This window comes from Talpa europaea (assembly GCF_964194135.1).
Source record: "Talpa europaea genome assembly, chromosome: 9".
NCBI classification, from domain to species: Eukaryota; Metazoa; Chordata; class Mammalia; order Eulipotyphla; family Talpidae; genus Talpa; species Talpa europaea.
In genome coordinates, this window is record NC_140076.1 from 58,144,141 (window position 1) to 58,161,231 (window position 17,091).

General features: G+C 39.2%; 1 protein-coding gene across 1 annotated transcript in view; it reads right to left on the reverse strand.

The window, feature by feature from the left end:
* ROR1 (receptor tyrosine kinase like orphan receptor 1) overlaps nt 1-17,091 on the reverse strand; it is a gene marked incomplete at both ends in the record, with an annotated part of 381,045 nt that overhangs the window by 53,062 nt on the left and 310,892 nt on the right. The gene's annotated exons all lie outside the window — the stretch shown is intronic.

Here is a 17,091-nt window from a genome sequence, read left to right on the forward strand (position 1 = left end):
TTGTAGGGTAGCCTCACACCATCTAAGAACCCTTGGGGTGTTTATACTTCTCCTCCTATGAAGCACCTACATGGCCCCTAAGCTCAGGTGGGAGCTGGGAGTGGGAAGGTGGGACTTACAGCCCCCAAGGTCAGGGCCCCTGAGTTCTCATTAGAAACCCTTTGGATGTTCTTTGGCAGCTTTCCAAATATCGGCATTCAAAGGACCCCTGATATTTGCCTATGGAGAATAATGGGAGTTTAGAATAATATGAAATTCACACATACCAATGTGGTCAGATTTTCTACCACAAATGTTACTAGGATTGCTTTGAATTTTTTTATACTTTTTTTATGCCTTTGGCCATGGAATTTTGAAAAAAGAGGTTTGTGGAATGAGTGGCAAAGGGAATTTAGAGACTTCCTAGGAGGGTTTTAACTTTATCTTACTGCTCAGAAATGGGGTGAAAACCAATTCCCAATTGTTGTTTTTCTGTGTAATCTCATCTTTGTTTCCCATGCCTTCTTCTGATATCATTTATGAAAGACTACAAGTTTCCATAAAAAGCAAAGCTGAATTGCTAGCCAACGTAGTATTAGAAGGTCTAGTTAGACAAAAGAAAAATATAAAGGGAAACTGTAAAAAAAGAAGTAAAGCTATCATTATTTGCAGATGACATGATAAATATATACAGGGAATCATCAAGAGTCCATGGAAAAAACAATTGAAACAATCAATTTAGCAAAGTGGCAGGGTATAAAATCCCTGCACACATAAATTAACTACCTTCCTATTCACAAACAACGAGATAGAAGAGGGAGATATTAAGAAAATGATCCCTTTAAAATTACACCACAAAAAAATTAATACCTAATACCTAAGAGTAAACCCAACAAAGGAGATAAAAGATTTATACAAGGAAATTTATAAGATATTGTTGAAAGAAATAGAAGACACAAAGAGATGGAAAAATACTCCCTGATCACAGATTAGAAGAATCAATATTGTCAAAATGGCCACCCTACCCAAAGCAATATACGGATCCAACACAATTTCAATAAAAATATCAATGGCATATTTCAAAGAACTGGAGCAAATACTGCTGAAATTGATATGGAATCACAAAAGATCCCAAATAGCAAAAGCAGTCTTGACAAAGAAGAAAGAGAATGGAGGTATCATACTTCCAGACCTTAAGCTATATTATAAAGCCTTAATAATTAAAACAGCCTGGTACTGGACCACACATGGACCAATGGAATAGAATTGGGAGCTCAGAAATAAACCCACATATATATGGACAGTTTGTGTATGACAAAGCATCCAAAAACATATACTGAAACAAGGATAGCCTCCTCAATAAATGGAGTTGAGAAAACTGGACAGCTATATGTAAAAAAAATGAAACTAGACCATGAACTCACACCATACACCAAACCCAAAATGGATCAAAGACTTGGATGTAAAACCTGAAACTATAAAATACATAGGAGAATACATAGCCAACACATTTAATGACATAAGTTTTAGTTAGTCCTTTAGGGAGTCATCCCCAACAGCAAGAAAAACAAAAGAGAACATAAACAGCTTGTACTATATTGAACTAAAAAAGCTTCTGTACAGCAACAAAAACTGTAACTAAAATGAAAAGACACCTTTCTGAATGGGAGAAAATATTTTCACACCATATATCTGACAAATGACTGATATCAAATGAGTGATATACAAAGAGCATATAAAGTGTACAAAAACAGAACAACCCAATCAAAAAATGGGCAGAAGAACTGAACGGACACTTCTTCAAAGAAGACATTCAAATAGGAACAGCAGGAACACGTAAAAGTGTGCACAATCACTTATTAGAGAAATGCAAATCAAAACTACAATGAGATACCATCTCACACCTGTGAGAATGGCACATTGAAAAGACTAAAAACAAGTGCTGGTGAGGATGTGGAGAAAAGGAACCCTCTTACACTGCTGGTGGGAATACAACCTGGTCCCTCCTATGGAAAGTGGTTTGGAGGTGTCCCAAAACATTAAAAATGGATCTGCCATTGAACCCAGTAATTTCTAAGCATTTATCCAAAAAACTCAAAAACACTAATTCAAAAGGAAACCTTTACTCCCATATTTGTTGCAATGCTACTTACTATAACTAAACTATGGAAACAACCTTAAGTGGCCCAGCACAGATGAATGGATCAAGAAGATGTGGTACACATACACAATGGAATATTACTCAGCAATTAAAAAAGATAACTCATGCCATTGGCGGCAACATGGACGGAGCTTGAAGGGATAATGCTAAGTGAAATTAGTCATAAGGAGAAAGAGAAATATCAGATGGTGTCACTAATATGTGTAAATAAAGTATCTAAATTAATAGTCAGATAAAGACAAGCTCAAAAACCAACCCTTGACAGCTGGCTACAGAACGTAAAGCACCAAGGGGAAGGAAGAGGGAAGGATGGGTAAGAATAAAGAAGGAAGGACGCACCATGGACTATGGTGGTGGAATATGGGTAAATGGGCTGTGGGTGCACTATGGAAATGCCTGATGGGGGTATCCCAAAATTGCCTCAATTAAAAATAAATAAATTAATTAAAAAAAAACAAAAGTAATAGTGAGTTTAATGCCTCTCCTAAACCCCAACCCAAAATACAACAATACAGAGACCCATGTTAAGCATAGACTCTTACACATTCAAAAAAATTGTATTAAAGGCAGAAATTTATATTAAAACAAGGATTGATTTGTGACATACTGAATGAGAACACTGTAACTGGACAAGTGACAGAAAAAGGACCTCTAGGATATAATTGTGAATTCCATGAGTTCTTTCAGGAGAAATGAGGAGTAGGGGATGGTTTGGGAGGACTTTAATTAGGAAATGGGAAGGTGCAGAACAGAAAAAGAGGGGGACTTATGTACTCAGCATTCCAGCGCTATAATCTCTGTCACCAGAACTTTATAGTCTTGTGGGAGAGAAATGTTAAGTGTGATAATCTTTGTTCCCCCTTCTCTTCTTTCCTCCCTTTGTACCATTCTTCCTTTAATTCCAACCAACAAATTTGTTGTAGCATTGCGCTGAGAATAAAAGGAGCATCCAATTGAGGCTGGGGAAATTTTTGAAAGAGAAATTCAATAACTTATGGTTTAAACTGTATGTTAGCCAAGGTAAGCGGAGTCAGAGGCAGAGTGAGACTTAATGGGACTTTTGGGGTAGGGCTAAGAGGGGGGCAAGAGGCCCAAGGGGGTCTTAATCTGGGGTCTATTGGGGAGTAAAGAGGTTCACCATTCCATTATGTTCTTAAGGACTCAAATCTGGTTTTTATATTCCTCTGACATTTTTTAAAAAACATAGTCTTAAATTCTGTATAAAATTGGATTTTATACAGAAAGTGATGTGATTAATGACTATGCCAGTGATGGTACTAAAGATTAAAGGCAGGAAATCAGGCCCTAAGACATCAGGTTCGGCTTGATAAACCCAAGACACAAGAGGAGAGAACATGTAGTGGTTTAAATGGGGAGAGCTGAGTCTATGTCAAGTGGCAGGGAATGGTAAGGGCTGATTGGCATTGGTGTGGAAGGGGACTGTGAACTCAGAGTAGGCACTATGCCTTGTGACTGTCATCTGGATTTATTCCCCATTTCAAGGACTCATTCCGTGGAATGGGACTCTGGTCCAATCCTCTATATAACTGAAAGAAATACGAGTTGCTATGTGACTTGATCAAGTTGAGTAAGTAGTTACACGGGCAGAATGAAATGTATGTCTTTAGAAACCCACAGAACGGGGTTTAATCCTGACAGCTGCCTTCTAGTTGTGTGTGGTCTTGAGCTAGGTATGCAATTTCTGAGTCTTGGTCTCATCTGTAAAACTAGTATATTAAATAAGATAGTATAAATAAACTATTCATTCATGGTAATTGCTTATGAAGTATAAAGTCCCTTTCTGTTTTATTTATTGTAGAAATATGTACTGAATTGCCTACTACATATGGGGCACTATTCTAGACACTGGAGGGAAGAAAACAAAAATCCCCACCTTTGCAGAGCTTACACTGGCTTAGATTTCTAGCTGGTTCTCCCATTCATTTTTTATAATTTGTGTTTTATAGTTCCTTCTTATTGTACCAAATATTAATCATGTGTAAAATATGCATGTGTGTGAACTCTATGGACAATTTAGGGATAGAAAGAGGTATGGTGTAGAAAGTCCAAAAGATTAAGACCAAGAATTTATTTTTTCAGAAGTTTGATTAAACTGCTACTTTTTTTTAGTCTTTATTTTTTTTTGCATATAAGGATACATTTATTAAACTTGGATTGTTGAGAAAACATGTCATATACCAAAAAGGTGAATTCATTCTAGTTTAAATTGCATTTAAAGTTAATATCCTTAAGTGCATACTTTCATTCATAATGTCAGATATAATATTCCAAGTCTGCTTAACAAACGAAGTTTTTAGCATCCGGGTTAGAAATGTAACACAACTTTCAGTACTATTAAATCTGTCTACATTTATTTTTTATTTTTTAATGTTTTATTTTATATAATTCTTACATCATTTTTCATTTTTGTACAATGTATGCATTTTCATTTTGGTTATATTCCCCATACAATTGTACCCCCCTTATTTTGACCCTAATCCCTCCTCCCCTTCCCCCAGTCCCTCTTAGTGTGTCTCTGGTTTATAGTTGCTTGTTGATTTTGATTTTTACTTTGCATTAATTAGTCTTTTTCCTGGTCCCTTTTTTAGGTTTTCTAAATTCCTGCTATGAGCGAGACCATCCGGTATTTTTCTTTTTCTTTCTGACTTATATTTCGCTGAGCATGATCCCTTCTAGCTCCATCCATGTTGCTGCAAACTACATGTGTTTATCTTTTTTGATTGCTGAGTAATATTCCGCTGTGTATATACACCACATCTTATATACACCACATATACATCTTATATACATATACATCTTATATACACTGTGTATATACACCACATCTGTGTATATACACCACATCTTCTCTATCCAGTCATCTATTTTTGAGCATTTGGGCTGTTTCCATAGCTTAGCTATTGTAAATGGTGCTGCTATAAACATAGGAGTGCAGGTGCCCTTTAGAATTAATGTTTCTGTGTCCTTTGAGTAAATACCTAGGAGTGGAATTGCTGGATCATATGGAAGCTCTATTTTTAGCTGGTCAAGAAATCTCCACACAGCTTTCCATAGTGGTTGGACCTGTTTGCACTCCCACCAGCAATGTAGGAGAGTTCCTATTTCTCTACAACCTCGCCAACATTTGTTGTTGCTAGTTTTTTTAATATGTGCCATTCTCACTGGTGTAAGATGGTATCTCATGGTAGTTTTGATTTGCATTTCCCTGATTACAAGTGATGTTGAACATTTTTTCATATGCCTGTTGGCCATTTGCATTTCCTCTTTGGAGAAGTTTCTTTTTAGCTCTTCTGCCCATTTTTTGACTGGATTATTTTCCTTGTTTTTGCTGAGTCTCATCAGCTCTTTGTAGATTTTTGTGATCAGTCCTTTATCATTAGTGTTGTGTGTAAATTTATTCGTAATGTCAGATATAGTATTCCAAGTCTGCTTAACAAACGAAGAGTTTAGCATTCGGGTTAGAAATGTAACACAACTTTCAGGACTATTAAATCTGGTGGGGATTCTCTTTGTTTTGGTTATTTTCTCTTTTGCTGTGCAGAAGCTCTTTAATTTGATGTAGTCCCAGCTGTTTATCTTTGCCTTCACTATCACTGCTTTGGGTGATGTGTCTGTAAAGATGTCTTTGAGGTGCATGTCATGTAGTGTTTCGCCTATATTTCCTTCTATATATTTTATGGTTTCAGGTCTTATGTCTAGTTTTTAATCCATTTTGAGTTGTTTTTTGTGCATGGTGTGAGGTAGTAGTCAAGCTTCAAGCTTCATTCTTCTTTTTTTTTCCCCCCAAAGATTTATTTATTTAATTATACAAGCACTGGGTAGTCAGGAGTGCGGGAGGGTGAGAGAATTTACCAGAGCCAGAGCAGGGAACAGAACAGACAGACTGATGAAGTACACTGCTGAGGGGAGAGCAGGCACAGCAGGAGAGGTCTGCATGCCATGTTGGACTTTTGCCGGCGGCCAGGGATTGAACTGGCGTTGCTGCGCTCAACCGACTACACCACCAGGGAAGGCCCACCCAAGGTACTAGTATTATCTACATTTTATATTCAAGGAAACAGATTCAAATTGTCTTTTGTTCCAAACCTTAGGCCTCACTCTAAATTTCCTGTTGTTTCTACTATAAGGAATACTATAAAGTTAGTAAAAATATATATGAAAATATATACAGATATGATTTAGTGAAAATGAGGCAACACCACCAGTATTCATGCAGAAAAAAGGCTGCTATGTGAAAAGTTATATGTACATAGACAAAGAGAGAAGTTATATGGAAAAAAGTTGACCTGGGTTATTGTACCATGTGCCCTCTAAATTGTCCTAGTGCTTAACAATGATACAATGGTTTGATTAAAATACTGAGAAAATGGGGAAAGAAAATGTGCTAGATTTTGTGGTATATAGCCTGGACTCAGCAGAGGAGAATAAGAAGTAGTTGGAGAAGATTTTCTGGAGGACAAAAAGAGGGTGGCAAAGGCAAGGGAGAGATCTAAAGCCAGAGAGAAAGAAGATAAACAGAGACATTCCCTCCCAGTCTGACTTGATACAGGGTCTCTTTATCCAGCAAGGATAGTTCTCATCTCCTAGATAATGACAACGAAAATCCTGGCCAAATAAGCTTCAAGTTTCTCTAAGATATCACCTAACAAGCAGGATGCTGGGACTGATCTTGGCATTGCTGAGTGGAAAAGTCACTGGGCTGGAAATCAGAAGGCCAGGGTCCTTGGTCCTGATTTGACTGCCAACAAATTTTATTTCCATATAACCTTGCATAGGTCACACTTAGCCTCTTTTGTCCTCAGTTACTCCATTTGTATTATACAGTATTGAGTTGTGATAGGTTCTTTATAATTCTATCCTTTCTTTCATGTCCCATCAAGAGGTTAAATATCCATTCTTGACCCTGTACGTCAATCTTTCAAGCTGTTGCAGAATGAGCTAACAGGTAGATGAGATTGTCTCTCGCTTACAATGTCAGTGACAGCCCACTGCATAAAGTCCACTAGTGACAATTCTAGCACATTAACAGCAATCACAAGCCCTCAATGACCATCCCTATCCACCTCTTCAGTCCTGCATCCTGCCATCGTCCACCTTGGATTTCAGGCCAGAGTATTCAGAATAGCTTGTAGTTTCTGAATACACCACATAGTTACAGACATTTGTGCCTTGACTATTTCTGCTCCAAAAAATCCATTCTCACCTTTCCTCACCTGGCTCACTATCTGTCCTTTATTCTGTCAGTTCCTGTTCAGTCTCATTTCCTTTAAGATGCTTCCCCGAATCCCCCAGATGCATCCATGAGAAGACAAGCTCTCTCTAGTCTCCTGCACATTATACTATGAATATTTGTTGAGATGTCTGTTTCTTTATCAGATAGAAGTTTCCTGCAATGTAGCAGTTCTGATTTTCTTTGTAGTCTTGACCCATCTCAAGTCTCACTCCCAGCAGAGTCCAGTACATTTAACCTGATTCATGGAAGGTACCTCCCAAAATATTTTATGGGTTTGCACTCTGCTTCCTAGCTATAGTGGCACAGATTTCCTCTAGACTCTGGTATCACCAGTCTTCAGCAAATCCTCTTTTGAATACAGTCTTGAAGGTGGTCTGAGGCAGGGTCCAGCCCTATTTCTTAAGTGCATTTAGCTTGCTCCTCCTGAGCTATGCACCACTCTGCACCCCCTCCCACCGATTTCTCCAACCGGAAACAAAAAGGCTCCATACTTGGTGCTACACAGGGCTTGCAGAACAGAACCGTATCTGCCTCCATGAGGGTATTATTTTAAGCATTACTAAACACCCCTAACCTATCAACTCCTGGCTTTGTAGTCACTTCCAGTTGGAATGTCTTTAGGCTGAAAAAAGACAGGTTTGTGAAAAGACATAAACATCTTTGGTGAGAGGTGACATATGTTTTCTTCTAGTGGAAGCAAAGCACTCCTGTAGATTCTGCAGTTTTTGGACAATGCATAAAATACATCTCTTAGGTAATTAATCTCCTGGCAGGCTATAAGTGAAGCAATTACTCCATGTTTTTCTTTGTCATTGCTTGAAAGTATAACAGTGCATCTATTGAATTTCTTCCTGTCTGGAAAGCCAAACACTGCCTAGAAACCTCTGCAGTAAACATGTAAAAAAACATTTCGTGTTCACACGTTTGATTTAAATATTGACAATTTTTTTTTCATTAGAACATTAAACCCATAGCTTTAGTCATCTTAAATGCTTTCCAGGAGAGTGACTTATCCATTAGAATGACTCCCAGTAACTCAATACAAACTTTGAAAGTGGGAGAACCAGGGAACCTGGTCGTCTATTGTGCACACATTCTGTGGTGAGGCAGCTGTAACTGGTTATGAACCAGTGCTGGAAATAGTATTTGGAGCTTTCTTGGCAGATTTCTTACGTCGTTATTCAATATGAATTGTAAATCATATGCTCGTAGTTATGAAAATGTCAGGAAACACCTAGTGTTCATGCTTTGTTTTTGACAAAGCTACTTTTTGGAGCAATGTTGGAAGGCAGAGGCATCCATGTCTGGGATGTAGAAGAAAAAAACACCCTTCTCTACCAGCAGTTTTTGAGAAGTTGGTAATTTGGTCCTATGTGACAAGAGCTGAGCTCGGAACTGAGGGACAAACATTTCACATAGTCTTGATTAGTCCAGGGTGTGTGTCAGGGCTAGTAGAGGTCTGGAAGGAAATGCAAGAAACTTGCTCACTTCTTGCTCAGTTTGGACCAAGAGAGCTTCAGATCAGGGTCAGCACACTGTTTAACTCCAACTCCTGCCACAGCAAGCAATGCCCCGGGGACAGAAGTAGGACTAAGTCAGAGCCAAGAAAGATGGGAGTGAAGTCCAGGGATTGGTGGAGAGCAGGAGGGGAAGAAAAAGGGATGGAAAGAACAAGCAGAAAGTGCTAAAGGAAAGCCAAATATGAGACTACAACATCTAACCACAGTGAAATAAATTTGTATTCCGTTTCCATTATTATTAGCATTTAAATTTATATATTAGCATTTAAATTTAGAGTCTTATTAGCACATTCTTGCAAGATATGTAAGGGCATCCTTAATTGACCCTTGAAAAAACAGTGGTTGTTGAAATTTTAGGGAAAAAAGAGAGAATACAAAGAGAATTAAATCATCTAACATCCAAAACAGACAGATAATTGCTATTAACACATGTATTTTGTTCAAAGATTTATTTATTTATGCATACAAGAACTGGGGTACAGGCCAGAGGTACAGTGGGTAAGAGGATTCACCAGAGACAGAGTTGGGAAGAGAACAGGTGGGCTGACTGAAATACACTGCTGAGGGGAGCAGTGGGCAAGACAGGAGAGGTTTACATGTGGGTAGCTCCCTGGCCGGGGGGATAGAACTCATGTAGCAGTGGCTACGGATAGCTTCATAGGTTGCGTCTTAACCCCTTGAGCCATCAGGGAGGCCCCATAACATTATTTTTAAGCATGCATATAATCACAAACGTGATTTTTTTTTAAATAAATTGGAATTATACTGGAGTAGAAATACTGTAATTTCTTTTTTAATGTAATATTTATTTTCTACATTATTCTTCTTCTAAAAATGATTTTTAGTCTTCAATTAAACATTTAGGTCATACCCAAGTTCATTATTTATAAAAATGTTGAGATGAACATCTTTGCATATGAATCTTTATGTTAATAAGTGATTATTTCTCTAAACTAAAAACATTGGAGTGTTCATTGTCAAGATACCAAGTATCTATTCCAGGTGCCAGAGCTCAGAGCTGTACCAAAGGTGGGATAGGGGAACATTGTGCTCTTGTGCAGCCAATATGAGGTGTTACATGTTTGGAGAATTTAAAAACAATAATGAAGACAACTGTAAATTAATCTGCTTTTATTACCATATGTGCCTGTTATTCAATGATGTCATATAAAGTTCTCCATCCGGCCAGGGTAGATGGTTCCACTGCCCTGGAACTGGTATGTCACTGCTGGGGTTACAAGAGTGAAAGAATCATCCTCCAATCTCTGTCTCATGGGGCTGACATTCCAGTGGGGGGTTTGGGTGGAGGGGCAGTGATGGTGATTCTTCCTTTCCAACTTGAGGTTTTTAGATAGTTTTGCTGTAAGTTTTTAGCCTTAAGCATTTTTGCTATATAGCTAAATGGTCATAAGGCAATTCTTTAGTAAAAGACAAAATAACTGTTTCAACAGATGCAGCACTCCCATTTTGCATAATGTAAGTCTTAGCTTGCAGTGTCTCTAAAGGGATGAGCAGATATGGCACTCTTAAAATAATAGATAACAGCCTCCATATATTGACTTATATATGGTAATAAAAGTTATTGGAAGTGTATCAAGTGAGAGTTTCAAGCCAGATGACGTATTATGCTAGAAAATGACAACATATCAATTTGCAAATCCTTCAGTGAGCACTGCCATCCCTCCCACACATTAAAACCAAGTTTACCAAACTATGGCAACTATCAAAGAGTTAGTGTAAATCACAACCGTCTTTGAGAGCATTAATTATCAGTTCTTTAGCTAATCTACATACAAATTTATGACATACTCTTAGAAGCTGGAGACAAAAGAATCAATCTTTTACTTTGTGTGGCTTTATCTTTTTAATGGCAAAATTTCCTTACTGCCAATTAGTTATGCTGTGAAAATGTTTGCAGTGAACTGCTTATGGCAAAGAATTTCTGTTGAATTTACTGGACACCTCAACTTTAATAGAACTGTGCTTATTAATTGGCCATAGGTTCATCCAGTCAGAGATAGCTAGATGTTCCCAGGTTACTTTATCCTATCCAAAGTGATGTGGGAAGGGCCTCCCCGGTGGCGCAGCGGTTGAGCACTGGGTTGCGAAGCTGCCTGCAGCCTCTGCAGCACCGGTTCGATCCCTGGCTGCTCCCCGGCCACCGGAGGAGGATCCCACATGGCGCGCAGACCTTTCCTGCCACCCGCTGATCCCCTCAGCAGTGTACTTCGGTCCTTCTGCCTGCTCTGCTCCCTGCTCTGGCTCTGGTGAATTCTCTCACCCTCCCGCGCTTCTGACTGTACCCAGTGCTTGTATAAATAAATAAATAAATCTTTAAAAACAAAAAAACAAAACAAAAAAAAAACAACAACAAAGTGATGTGGGCAGAAGAAAAGTAGGCCATCTCTAGGTCAGGCCCAGACAAAAAGAAAGGCGAGGGTGAAGGGAGAACAAGGGAGTTAGGGGAGGAGGAAGAAGAAGGCTATGTCTTTAGGAAAGAAAAGAAAGGGACTGCTCCTGATTAGAGTATAGCCATGAGGATGCTGTCCTAGATGTTATCTAAGACAAAGTAATGCCACAGTCCGAGGCTGGTAGAGGGATAATACAGACTGAGCCTCAGGGTGAGCATGGCAAACAGGTACCCTTTGGCTCTGACCTGCATCCTTTGGACTGGAGAGAAATCAGTGTCTATCTTGTTTAAGTCACTGTATGTTTATCTATCTCTATCTGTTTAACTATTTGTCTATCTGTCCATCCATCCATTTACTGAACCTGCTTAGATGTATCCTAATTAAATATTGAAAGATAGACTATGGACAAATAAAAGAAGTAGTTTGCCTAGTGATAACCGTATGCAGAAAAATAATGAAGTATAGGTGGGAGATAGTGAGTGCTTTTGGGGGGAGGCTGTACTGTCATAGTTGTTGTTAGACTCACATGGTCCAATATGGTAGCCACCCAGTTCTCAGCACATAAATATGACTGGCCCAAACTAAGATGAGTGGTCGATGTAAAATATATTCTGGAGTTCAGTCTTAATGTCAACCAAAAAAGTAATACAGTTCATTAATATTTTTATATTGATTGCATGTTGAAATAATATTTTAGATCTATTGAGTTAAATAAAATGTATTGTTGAAATTAATTTCACCTGTTTTTACTTTTTAAAATGTGCCTAAGTCTTAGAAAATTTTAAATTACATATGTGGTTTGAATTTGTGGCTCAGCTCACATGACATTTCTACTGGATGGTGATGCTTTAATCTCCCAATAGCAATCCACCCCCTACCCCATTCTGCACGGAGCCTGCTGCTCCTACTGTGTCATCGACGCCTCAGGCCTCCCAAATCCCAGCCCATCCACGGACCTGTTCATGGGAGGAGGCTCTGCTCTCTGGTATTAGAGTTTATCAAGAACTGTCATGAACAATCATGTAGACTCATTAAAGACTCAGGAAAGGGAGGCCTCTGTGCAGAGCACACCATTGCTTCTTGAACAGTAGTTGAGAAGCACCTAAGGGCACTGCTTTTCAAAAGAACACAACTTTTCCCCTTCAAATTGCTATACTACTCAAAGTGCCCCCTGGAAAAGTTTGCCTTTAAGTTTAAAGTTTATTTTCCTAAAATGCCCTTGCTAAAGAAAAATGGCTTTCAAGAAACTAAGTCACATGTCCAAGAGCAATCATATAAACCAGGGTTCGCATCTAGCTCTGTCCATCCCTGGCTGTGCGGCCTGAATCATTACTGTGCCATTTCAGGAATCCAGGTACTCATCTCCAAAGCCAGGATATTATTACCCACACCTCACACTATGGTTTTACCTTGAACACACATGCCATGGATATAAGCCAACTCTTAGAGTATACACCAAGGCCCCCAGACAGTCCCCTTAAGAAGCTGTTCAGAATCAGAAAGAATCATTAAAATAAAACAAATAACACTGGGATGGGGGAATATGAATCACTCTTGCTTCACGGCCTCATGGAAAAAATTCTGCCAGTGGGGAGGGGGCTGGAAAAGGCAGTAAAAGGGGAGCCACATTCCCACCAAGTACACATAATAAATGTCAAAATTCCTGTCATGCACACACAGCATTCTACCTGGAGGCTAAGGGGTCAGGACTTTGTGTGAAAAAAAAAAAATAATTGAAATGGTTTTTTGAGAAGGAGGAAAAGCAAGGCAACTTGGTTGTGACCTCAGTGAAACGTCCTTTTCACGTTGGACCTCAGGTCATGCCTGCCAGAGGGAGCCTGTCAAGGTGATGAAGCTAATCTACGATGAAGTGTTTCATTAGCGCTGTCAAACCAGGACAACTTTTTGGGTCCAAATGCTTCACTTGTTACTCAGACATAAATCTTATCTTTTCATACCTGGGAACAGTTGAAATACCAACAGCTTCCATCCATGAGTCCCAGAGGAGAAAAAGAGTTTTGTGTGCATGTGTGCATGGTTTCACTTCACCTTCACCATAACTCTGGGAGCTCGGTAGTCACGCAAATTTACCAAGGTTTGTCTCATTGTCACCCTAATCTGGTGAGCATCAGATTGAGGGTTATAATCAGTTCCATTAGCTAGTCTCCTATCCTGTTAAAAGTATAGAAAAGCTAGGCACATCGAGTTTACGTTTACTTTGATATAGTAAGGGCATATAAAATGGGCAGAATTTTAGGGCTGCCTGGTGGTGCAGGGGTTAAAGTCAGCACTATCAAACTATCAGTAGCCACTGCAGTATGAATTCCATCACCAGCCAGGGAGCTAACCCACCAGGTACAGCAGACCTCTCCTGTCTCTCCTGCTGCTCCCCTCAGTAGCGTATTTCAGGAGATCCACCTGGTCTGCTTCCCATCTGTCTCTGGTGAATCCTCTTACCTCCCTACCCCGTACTTCTGGCCTATACCCTAGTTCTTATATGCATAAATAAAAAAAAAAAAATCTTTAAAAAATGGGCAGAATTTTTGGGCCTCCCCTGGTGGTACAGCGGTTGAGCGCTGGGCTACAAAGCTGCCTGCAGCCTCTGCAGTGCCAGTTTGATCCCTGACCACCGGCGGGGTCCCACATGGCAAGACAGACGTCTCCTGCCGCACCCACTGCTCCCCTTAGCAGTGTATTTCGTTGGCCTGCCTGTTCTGTTCCCCGCTCTGGCTCTGGTGAATTCTCTTACCCTCCCATGCTTCTGACTGTATTCAGTGCTTGTATAAACAAACAAATAAATCTTTTTTTTTTTTAAAAAAAAGAAAGGGTTCTATTAAAAAAATTGCAGAATTTTATAGAGACAAAATGCTAGCAAACTGATCTCCCTGGTTGGGAAGCAGACCATGAACATGCTTGTGATGGCTAATGCCCTGAGAAGTTATGTCTACAGGAGAATCAAAGGGTGTTGTAGAAACAGGAAAAGGATGAGAGGAAGGCAGCTGCCTTAAACTAGGGTGACACTGGGGGCACTTTATAAACATCTCTGAGCCTCACTTTGCTTATGAATAGAATGGAAGATTCATTTCTCTGCACTGCCTGTATCACTGGGTTTTTGTATGTTAATTTTTGTGACGGTGCTTTTGTGCTATAAAACCTTACATAGAATATATGAGACCAGTCAGTAGATGCAGTAGGTGATTTGGCATGAGACTAGACAAACAGTGGTGACATATGGCCTTTATATAAGTCTGAGTAATTTTGGAAAAAGTGAATTTCATCATTTCTTCCCTCATTGACTTGAGGGAAAAAATTATCCTTTTGTAAACCTAAAACCAAAATGAAGTTGAATTTACAAATAGCCTAGAAAAGTGGGTTTCTGCTTACAAAGCATTTTTCCTATCTATGTCATCTGATCTTCAAAAATCACCCTATGAGGCAGATACTTTAAAGATGAGGAGATGAGGGTGAAGAGATCAGGTAGCTTCCATTTGATCACCTGGTTACTCAGTGCTAAGGTAGGGGCTCAATACCAGGTCTGTTAATGTCAAATCTAATATCCCTTCTTCTTCATCCAGCCTCCATTCTCACACCACTCTCTACTCCTTACCAAAAATATTTAACAGAATATAATTTAACATCACTGATCAATCACTGGTTTCTACATTGATCAGATGTTGGTTGAAGAGTATATTGACTTTCTAGCACTGTCCTCTATCTCAGAGGGTTTGAAAGACTCAGCCTCAGGGAGCAGGTAATCCTTCTAGATAGACAAGATGTCAAGTGTAGAAATGATTAGATAGGAAGTGTGAGAGTCATATAGCAGAGAACCTAAGTGTCATAGAGTTGATAGAAGAAAATGTCTTTGGAGGCTTGGGTGGTGAGGGGAAATTTCCCAAAGGGGGTAAACTTAAGTTTCCTATCAAAGTCATGGCAGAGTGGATGTCAGACCAGATTCTGGGTCCCAGTCAGATATTCTTCATACTACAAAGATTGGTGACCAAGGGAAGAGTAGACTATACATTTAAATTTCCATCTTACCTCTCCTATATACTCTCACTTATGTGTTACTCGGTTGCTGGACATAAACCCTGGTAAGAGGTTGGTTCATGCATTTGTCAAAAAGACAATATCAGTAAAATTATTGAGGACAGTTCTCAGAATGACATACTGCTTTTGTAAAAGAACTAGACTTTCCTAGGTAATACTCATAAAATAAAGGCATTCTTTTTATGTGGCTTTCCCAAAAATGTAGCCTGGTAATCTAAAAGCCCAAGTAGTAAAGCTGCCCCTTTTGAAACTTCCTTTATATCTACCATGTGCAAATTCACCAAGCATAACATTTTAAAAATTGTGACACAAAATCACGGCACCATCCTTTCAAGTTTGATGTAGTCGGTTTAATGTTAGACATCACTGTTCATAGAAATACTTTTTGATCTGAGGAGATATGAAACACAGCCATTCCACAGCTGGAATGTACTGATTCTACAGAAGAGCATGGATTAACTTGAAAGTGCAGGGGAAGGGATGACCTCGTTTCCTTAGTAACTGAGAGTTCACAAGGAACTCCCTATTTGTCTTAACACATTGTAAATCTGTGTCCCCAGTGCCAAACTCTGTGTCTGGCATGGAGGAAGTAGTACAGAAATAAATGTTGAATGAATGAAGGGCTGCTTTCTTTGATGATTTTGTTATTTTATATGCTTTGAGAGTACTCATTATAAACACAATATTGTTAACCATTTGTTGGCATGTGTGCTAAGTACTTTGGAAATATGATCTTATTTGCACCATAAAACAATCACGAGAGGCAGCTAGTACTAATTTTGCTTAGTAGATGGTGAACTGAGACTTAAGGAAATGAAGCAATTTGTTCAAGTTCTCATCTAGATAGGTCCCCAGCTAGTCTCTCAGCTTTCATGGTATACAGAACAAAAGCAAATAATAAAAGCATTATTAGTAAAAATAGATAAAATTTATCAAGTATGCATACTTTTTAAGTGATATACACCCTCTGTCATTGAATTATTATTAAAACCCTAGGAGGTAAGTTCTATTTACCCCCTTTTACAGGTGAGTGAAATGAAACATGTACAAGAATTCTAGACATTTGTTCAAGGCCACCTAGTGAGTAAGGAAGTAAGGGAGCAAGGTATCCAGTATAAAACTTTACATATTACTTAAAGTTACTTTTCTTAAACAAAATCCCAACCATCTTAGTACTTCTACTTTTCAAAAGTTGAACTGTAACAATATAAAAGGTGAACAAATAGGTTAATCGAATATCCCAGTTAATGGAGAATGATCGCTTGTCTGATGATGTATTGAATGTGAAAAGAGGATAGGATGAAGATGTGAGTAGTTTATTTTGATGGCTCTCCAAGGCCCTCATCAGTCACCACGTCCAGGAGTACTGGAAGACAGTTGATGCCCATTTGAATCGTGTCAGTCAGAAAAGGCAATGTGCCAGTTTTGTTAATGCCGTCTTACACAACTTCTGAGCTGATCTGTCAGCACTGTCTATACCCAGAGTCCCTGTTGTAAAGCAGAAAAGCTGACCTAAGCACACACCCCACCCCCCTTTCTTTAAAGGGGTTTCAGGGCTGTGCAGCTGGAGTTCTTTCAGGACTAACCTTCTAAGGAATCCAGCTTCTTGTTCACATAGTCTATGCCTGCTGTGGGCACCTTCACACTTTGAATCACGAGTCCCCCCACCCAGCAGCCACTCCTCAGAGTGACAGAAATGGCTCTTTCCTTTTGCTTACC